Source organism: Oculina patagonica, chromosome 4, assembly GCF_052425735.1.
Source record: "Oculina patagonica isolate OP01 chromosome 4, crgOcupat, whole genome shotgun sequence".
NCBI classification, from domain to species: Eukaryota; Metazoa; Cnidaria; class Anthozoa; order Scleractinia; family Oculinidae; genus Oculina; species Oculina patagonica.
In genome coordinates this window covers 51,266,836-51,274,902 of record NC_135761.1, presented here as the reverse complement: position 1 = coordinate 51,274,902, position 8,067 = coordinate 51,266,836, and the positions used below count along the sequence as shown (strand labels likewise).

The 8,067-nt window shown below is 38.7% G+C and overlaps 1 protein-coding gene across 1 annotated transcript in view; it reads left to right on the top strand.

The window, feature by feature from the left end:
• The window catches only part of LOC144650486 (uncharacterized), a 142,405-nt gene extending 142,267 nt beyond the window's left edge, over positions 1–138 (top strand). The window contains exon 74 of the transcript XR_013570125.1: positions 19–138. The gene's annotated coding sequence lies outside the window, so the exon portion shown is untranslated. The remainder of the gene's footprint in view (positions 1–18) is intronic.
• Positions 139–8,067: the final 7,929 nt, after the last annotated feature.

Sequence of the window (8,067 nt, the reverse complement as noted above, 5' to 3'; positions counted from 1 at the left end):
GAAACACCTATCAACGAGCTAGAAATAGTAGCTAGTGCATTCCATGCAGTGTATGGCTGTTTTTGGACTGCTTTTTAAATACATTTATGTTATCGTGGCACCATCTAGGATTTTTATTAAACGCACGTTTTCCAAATACTTGATTGCTGGAGTGTACATGTACTGTTAGTAGTTGTGGGGGCTACGTAACGTTCTCTGTCAAACCGTATCTACAGTACAATTCCTTTTACGCGTTTTGTTTTTTGTCGTTTGGTTTCCTTAGACTGTTAAACATTCGCTACTTGGTCCTCAAAAGATCAATAAGCCAAATAGTGGGGACTTGAAGTTCTCTCACCTGATATTTTCTGGTACGCTTGGTCCGAGCTGGCACACAGTCTGTAGGTTGTTTACACAACTAAGCCACAATCTCATGGACACCGAGGAAGAAAAATATCTAATGCCTAATAGTGAGAAAAGAACGCGTTAAAGTCTTGTATTTAACAATTAGATTATGAGCTCGAGATTTCTATCGTGTGATAGTTGATGAGGGCGAAGCCCGAATCAACTATCACACATAGAAATCGAGAGCGAATAATCTAATTGTTTTAGTATAAATCTAATAGACGTTCAAAACTTAACAACAAGACAGGTTCTCGTTTTTATTAAATAATGAGGTAAATAAGTCACACAACACGCGGATAATTGACAACTTCACCACATTGCATTGGCTTCTGTGTGCGCGTTTGCATTTCATTCACGATTTATTGAAACCGTTATATGCCCGAAACTGAAGAAAAAGCCAAGTTTTTTATTGTAAAATGACGATTGAAAGATGTACTGGCGTACAAGGGCCCTTGGAAGTCAAGTTTTTTTTAAATTTCGAAAACGTAAAAGATCAAAAAAAAGTTAAGCGAGTTGTTCGCAAGGAAGAAACCACATTGCACTGTTTAGCTTCTGTGTGCGCCTTTGCATTTCATTCACGATTTATTTAAACCGTCGTTTGCTCGAAATTGAACTAAAAGCCGGATTTTCATTGTGAAATGACAATTTAAAGATAGACTGACTTACAAAGGCCCTTTGGAAGTCAAGTTGTTTTATATGTAGGAAACTTGAACGATAAGAAATTTATGAAAAGTTGAACGATTCGCCCGCAACCTTGAATTCGCATTCAATTTTGTTGTTTTATTAAAGTCTTATTGATGCATAAAAAAACTTGCAGGTCGAATCTGTTTAGCCTTTCTTTTACTGCTCCTTGATGGGACGATGAAACTGTGTTAGTTCGCAAAGACATTTTAAACTTTATCATAGGCGTACGGGCACCTTCGGTCCTGGGGGGGCGGAGACCTTTTTGCCCGAAAAAAATGACATGGGTTGAAAACCGAATAAAGAGGCATGTAAAATGAAAAAAAAAACATGCATTGAAATAGTTGTGTACAAACTTCGCCTTTAAGTTCTTAAATTAATTTTGTGGCGTTATCCGAAGGTGTCAATGCACTGAATCCTTTTTCGGATATCTTTTACCCCATTTGAAAGTAATACAAAAGCGTGTAAAACATGCAGGGATGGATGGGTTTTAAAACATTTCGTTGAACGTTTCAAGCTAGCCCTGAGAACTCAACATTTGAGTCGAAAGCATTAGCTTCATCGTGCATTTATAACAGCTTTAAGGTCTTGCACTAAATCCACCGTGCACAAACGCTCAAGCTATGGAAAAGCTGATTGCAACTGATTAAAACTGAGGAGTCACGCAGAATTTGCGAGGAAAATCGAACATGTTTATAGCAATTTGCGAGAGGAAACAAACGCAGATGAATGAGAAATTTGGACATTTGAACAACAAAGTTAGGTATAATTCCAATACTTCTCCTGTTGATGTTATTCGTTTTGAACGTAATGCTGACTAGCCTTCCGGCATATTTTCTATTTTTTCGTTAGGCTTGTTGCCCGAATTCTAAGCATTTTGCCCGAAAAATTTTGGCACTGGGGGGGCTGCAGCCCCCCCCCGCCCCCCCGCCTCGTACGCCTATGAACTTTATTTCCACAAAATGTCTCGGTGAAACGCATCTCTGAATGTTATAAAATTATAGATTCGCCCGCTTTTAAGAGCGTAAATGAATATTAATTGCTTTTCTTACCGTGTAAAATCTTCATTACATATTTCGGTACAGTCTTTATCTTCTCCAACATCGCCCGGAATAGTAAATAATCCAAGTCCTTCTTTACGGTCAATTTAAAAGCGAAAAAGCGGCGACCATTCTGTTGACAACCGCACGCTGTTTCGCTACTCACCTTCTACAACAGAATAGAAGGTGAGTAGCGTAGCCAATCAGAGAACAGCATTCGTGATAGAACGCTAGTAGATTTATACTAATTAAATATAGAATACCCAAAATTAACAAGGACTTTTTTAAGTTTTCTTTTTTTCCTAGATCCATATGCGAATGAAATTTCTTGCCTTCAGAGATTGTCAATTCTGGGTCATTGCAAAGTTTTAAAACCAATTTAGCAAATTATTTTAAATCAGGTATGTAAAGCTAGTAAAAGCTGGTAAATTTCACACTTGTTCACGGAGTCCGCACTTTCTCACCGTCCACACTTGTCCATACAGCTCACACACGTCACGCAGTTCACACTTCTCCACACGTCAAGCAGTCCACACTTGTCCATACAGTTCACACACGTCACGCAGTCGACACTTGTCCATACAGCTCACACACGTCACGCAGTTCACACTTGTCCACACACGTCACGCAGTCCACACTTCACGGCCATACACGTCACGCAGTCCACACTTGTCCACACTTTCTCACAGCCCATATACGGATCCATACAGTTCACACACGTCACGCAATACACACTTGTCCACAGCCCACAAGTGTCCACACTCCACATTACATTACTACAAAAAAGCGTTTGATCTCATTGACCACCAATTGTTGTTAACAAAGCTCGGGGCGATCGGTGTAGGGGAGGATTATCTGCCTCTATTTACTGACTACATGAATGGCCGTAAGCAATACGTAAACATTGATGGATGTCATTCTAGTATAAGGGACATTACTTTGGGTGTACCTCAGGGTAGCATCCTAGGTCCTGTACTGTTTCTTATATTTATTAATGACCTACCCTCAGCTCTACAGGACACTGTGGCAGATATATATGCTGACGATACTACAGTTAGTTATTCCACCGACTATAGGTTAGCACCTTGGGCCGTCAGTGACAGTCTCCAGTCGGATTTGAATAAACTACAAAAATGGTCAGATAACAACAAAATGATTCTTAACGAAAAAAAGACCAAGACAATGCTCGCCACGGGTAAATGGCTTGAGAAAAGAATGGGGCACCAGCAGTTGCAAGTTAAATTAAATGCCACTGAGCTCGATCAGGTGAACTCACAAAAACTGCTGGGAGTCACAATCGACTCCAAACTGTCCTTCGATGAACATATCGATGACCTCTGTAGAAAGGTTTCCCAGCGTATTGCTGTACTGAAAAGAATTAAGAAATTTCTCCCTTTTCAACAAAGGATAGCATATTACAACGCGATGATCAAGCAAGACATGCTCTACGCCTCCGTGGTGTGGTCGTCGTGTTCTCTGGGGAATTTGCAGAGGATTCTTCGCCTCCAGAAACGCGCTGCGCGCGTTATCCTTGACGCCGACACACGAGCGAACAGCGTTGAACTTTTCAAGATTTTAAATTGGCTTCCGGTTCATCTCGAGGTTAAAATAAACATCTTAACACAAGTGTACAAACGTATTAATGGCCAAAGCCCATCCTATATGAACGAACTTTTAGTGCCAAACTCTGAAATAAATGAAAGAAATAGTCGATATGGCTCTGTCAACTTGGCCTGCCCCCGTTTCAAACGAAAAACCGAAGGAGGGCGATCATTTAGCGTGAGAGCAACTAGACTTTGGAACACTCTTCCCAATTTCTTAAAGAAAAGTGAGAGTCTACATTGTTTTAAAAATGGCCTAATTGATTTTTACGCATCTAGCCTTAAGGACATTCATCATTTTACAGTTTTTTAATTCTTAATCCCTATTTTTAGAAATTTCTGTATTTTAATTCAAATTTTAAATTGTATATATTATGTAGTTGTAATTTGTAATCCGAGGGCCGCTTGTTTGTCAGTAGTTTTTACTGTTTGCCGTTACCCTCTTTTAATAAAGTTGATTGATTGATTGATTGATTGGTCATCAATTCCACACTTGTCCACAGACCACACCTCCCTCATTGTCTACACCATAAATGCTTCTGACCATACTTATCTACAGTCCACACTGGTCCACACAAGCCACCCTTGTTTATATAGTCCACAAATGCCACACGTGTTGATATAATCCACACACTATTGTCCACATTTGTCGTCACATCTCACACTTGTCTTAAGATTCCACACACTTCAAACAGTCCCCACACCTGTCCACGCTCAACACGTGTCCATACCAGGAAGTGGGAAGGGGCCTGGGAACGAGAAACCTTGATCTCACAACTTGCAAAGCCGTCAATTTAAGTGTTGTTTAGTGAAATTAAAAAAGATGACGCAAACAATGCCGTCGTGGTTCACGTTCACCAAAACGCAGAATTTGTCCATTGTACGTGGATGCTAGCTGAGTAATGTTCCAAGTTCTGAGAAGCGCGTGCGAAGCCAAAAATTGTGTTGCTCATTAAATCTTTTGTTTAATAAGCGACGTTTTTATTACTGAATAAACCAACGAAATATGCGTATTTACAGCACCCCGGTCTCAAAGTTACCTTGGGAAAGCGAAAATTTTAGGGAGAAATCTAAAGGGACACTGGCTACAGGAAACGTAAGCTATAGGCTGAATGATCACAGATTCTTAACAACTGTTATCTACCAGTTTTATTGCTTCTTATTTTGTTTTACCAGTACATTTTTTTAACGTTTTCTTCCAAAATTCTTGCACATGTACAGTACGTTTCGCCGTAGTAGCGTTGAATGTTTTCGTTAGACCGTTGTGTGCTACCAGTTGATAAATGCAAGGACTGTAAGTTCATTCAACGTTTTCTACTTTTTTGGCTTTGTGCGCTTTGTGAGGTTTCCTGTAGCTGTTGTTGAATGTTCGTTGTTCATCAATATCATCTCGCATGACTCCAATATTCCTCTGTTCCAAGTGGTTTGTTTTTCGATTATTTTTCCAAGTTCCTTATACTCAAACAAATGGATGACACTTGCTTAATATAAATTATAAAGATCTCTTGAATGCGTAAGTAAAAGGTCATGTTTTTATTTCCTGTTTCGGGTCAACTAGCCTTTTCTTCGAAAGTCGGATGGTCTATTTACAGCCAAAGTTCCCACGGTGGTCACGATTGAGTGTTCTTGTTTTAGTGCATTCCTTGTTATGTTATTTGTAATAAGAAAGAGTTAGTTGCAGAGGAGAGCCTGTCAATACAGTAATTCCGAGAAGGTTTGTTGAAGAGGTCCCAAGCCGACAAATGGCTCAGTTCCCATCGCCAATATTGTGTTTCAGTCAAACAGAAAGACACTTTGTTCACCACTCATTGTAAAATTAAAAAAAACGCGAAAATTCTTTGAAAAGTCTATCTTACGAAGAAATGTCAACATATAGAAAAAGATTCATGGCAAATTGGAAAGAAATCCTTTTTGACCTTGTTCTCCATAGGCCCAGTTAAGGGTTGCTTTGTGCCGTTACTGAAAACAAGACGACTTTTTAATAGAGATGTTTTTTATCCACTTTTGAGGTTTTTTAGATGACACTTACTTTAATGACCATTAAGATCTTTCAAGTGTTATGTTTTCTTCATCTTCCGTGTTAACGTGTTTTTCTTATAAAATCGAACGACTGTTCTGCACGTACGCAAGCCAGGAATTCAGGGTCTTCTGACTACGCCTGGATCGAGGTACGCCATTGGTTCTTAAAACAATACTAAGCAGATCTTACAATAGAGTTAGTGTTTATAACGGACGAATGAAAAGCGAGGTTGATTGTTACAGACATAGTAATTTCGTCAGATTGAACTGTATTTAAGGAGTCGTCTGTTAACCCTACCAGCGCAGACTTCGATCAAGACCACGACGACGAGGACGAAAAGAAGACTTTAGAAGATCAAGTGAACCTGAAGAATCAAGCAAGGTGAATAAGCACTAGAGTAGATATCCCACTTGTGTCCTTTGCAGAACACTTACTCTTATTTCCGTACTTGCGAGACAGTGTTTCTCTTCGCTCAGACTTGACAAAAATACTTTGAGGTAAGTCAGGTAACTTACGATCGATAGAGTAACATCGATCCAATCCAAGCGCTGCTGCAATTTCCGAGGTCATTTTATGCATGCCACAGAACTCTGAAACTGGAATGATGTAAACGGCGGTCGTTTAGGGCAACTACACTAAAAAGTTTAAACCTAAAAATTAACGTTTCACTTTTCATGTCTTCGTAAATCGTAACGCGATTTCTAACACAGAAAAAACCCGCGAGTAAGAACCTAACATTTAAGAACCTGTTAGGCTAAAATTTGCAAATTAGACCCATTTTTTTAAGAACCTATTTAGCCTTAAATTCGAAAACAGGTTTTTATTTTCTAAAATTGATTAAAAATGTTTACTTTTGGGAAAATAAGTTTGGACAAGGCTTTACTGTGCATGTATACAATGCCGCAATGTTCTGAATGATTAGTGCTTCATTTTTACATAAACACTTGTGTGGTATGAAAATTTTTACAAATAATAGGCCGAATATCACAAAAAGTTCTATTAGCAGCAATGTAATTTTTTGTTCAGAAAATAAGGTCCTATTAAGAACCTAAATAGCCTAAATTTGGGTTAACTACCATTTATGTAAGAACCTGTTTAGGCTAACCTGGAAAAAACTAGGATCTTACTCGCGGTCTTTTACTGTATTTACCCTTTTATTCGTGGTCAGCATTAACAAGTGATTTCCCTTTACCAACCATACCACTACATTGTTTAGCAGGGAAGTGATGAGAATTGGTTGAAATATTGTCGTTTCGTGGCACCACTAAATTCTCGGAACTAGCGTTAAATTAGGTTTGCTAATCGTTTTGTTTGTTTATCTTATATTTGTAGATCATGCTGGGTACTTTTGCCTTTGTTTGTTTTGCCATTTTCTATGGATGCGAATGCGGAATCCCACCGAGAAGTATGTCGTGTTTTTGCTTTTCTCAAATTTTGGCTAATTCTTTCTCTGTTAACGTCTTGAAAGGGCCGGGCGTATATGAAAAAAGGATATTATCTAATGTATATTAAGCATAAACACTAATGACACCACAATTGGTTCCTTCAATATTAAGTGATAAATTGATAGTGTAAGCTAGTACCCCTTCTGGTTCTTTAAAGGTACAGAATGTAGTCATTTCACGTTGTTACTTTCGCAGAGAAATGAACCGAGCTGTATAACGCACGTGCAGGGTCATTTAACTAACTAATAAATCTTTGATTGCTGAAGTTCTCGCTGTCTGTACCGTTGTGGCTTGCTTGAAGGGACTATTGCATGCCTGAGTTAAGTTTATTTTATTAAGTTTTACCAAATACTCGATATGAAATTACTTCTGTGGATCTAAATGACAAAACCATAGTTTCATTGCAACTACGTGTGTCTCCCGTGCTTTTTATATAGAGTTACAGGCAAACGAGATTAACTTTGAAAACTGTTCAGCCCAACAATATTTCAAAAATCTGTATCGCAATCCATTTCAATCTTCGTCACTTTTGGCCATTCGTACCTTTTGTATTTGCTGTGTTATTGAAATGTTCCTTCAGTTTTAAGAGGTTAATTTATTCACCGCCGGAATTTAATGGCCATTTCCCATGGCTAACTTTGGCTAAAATCCGTGACACAGTCCCTTAAAGGATCCTAATTTTAAAACATTCATGGATACAGTCGAGATACAATTTGTATCTCCAAGCGGCCGTTATGCAAAATCGAAATAATTGTTTATTTTTGTTAATTGACAGATTACGATCTTCAGTTCCCAAACCAGGGTGTCGGCCCTGTTACTGACTTTGTTCATATCTTGGGTATGCCAAGCTTGACACAGTTCACCATCTGTTTCTTGATGAAAGCAGAGATCAGTGGAAA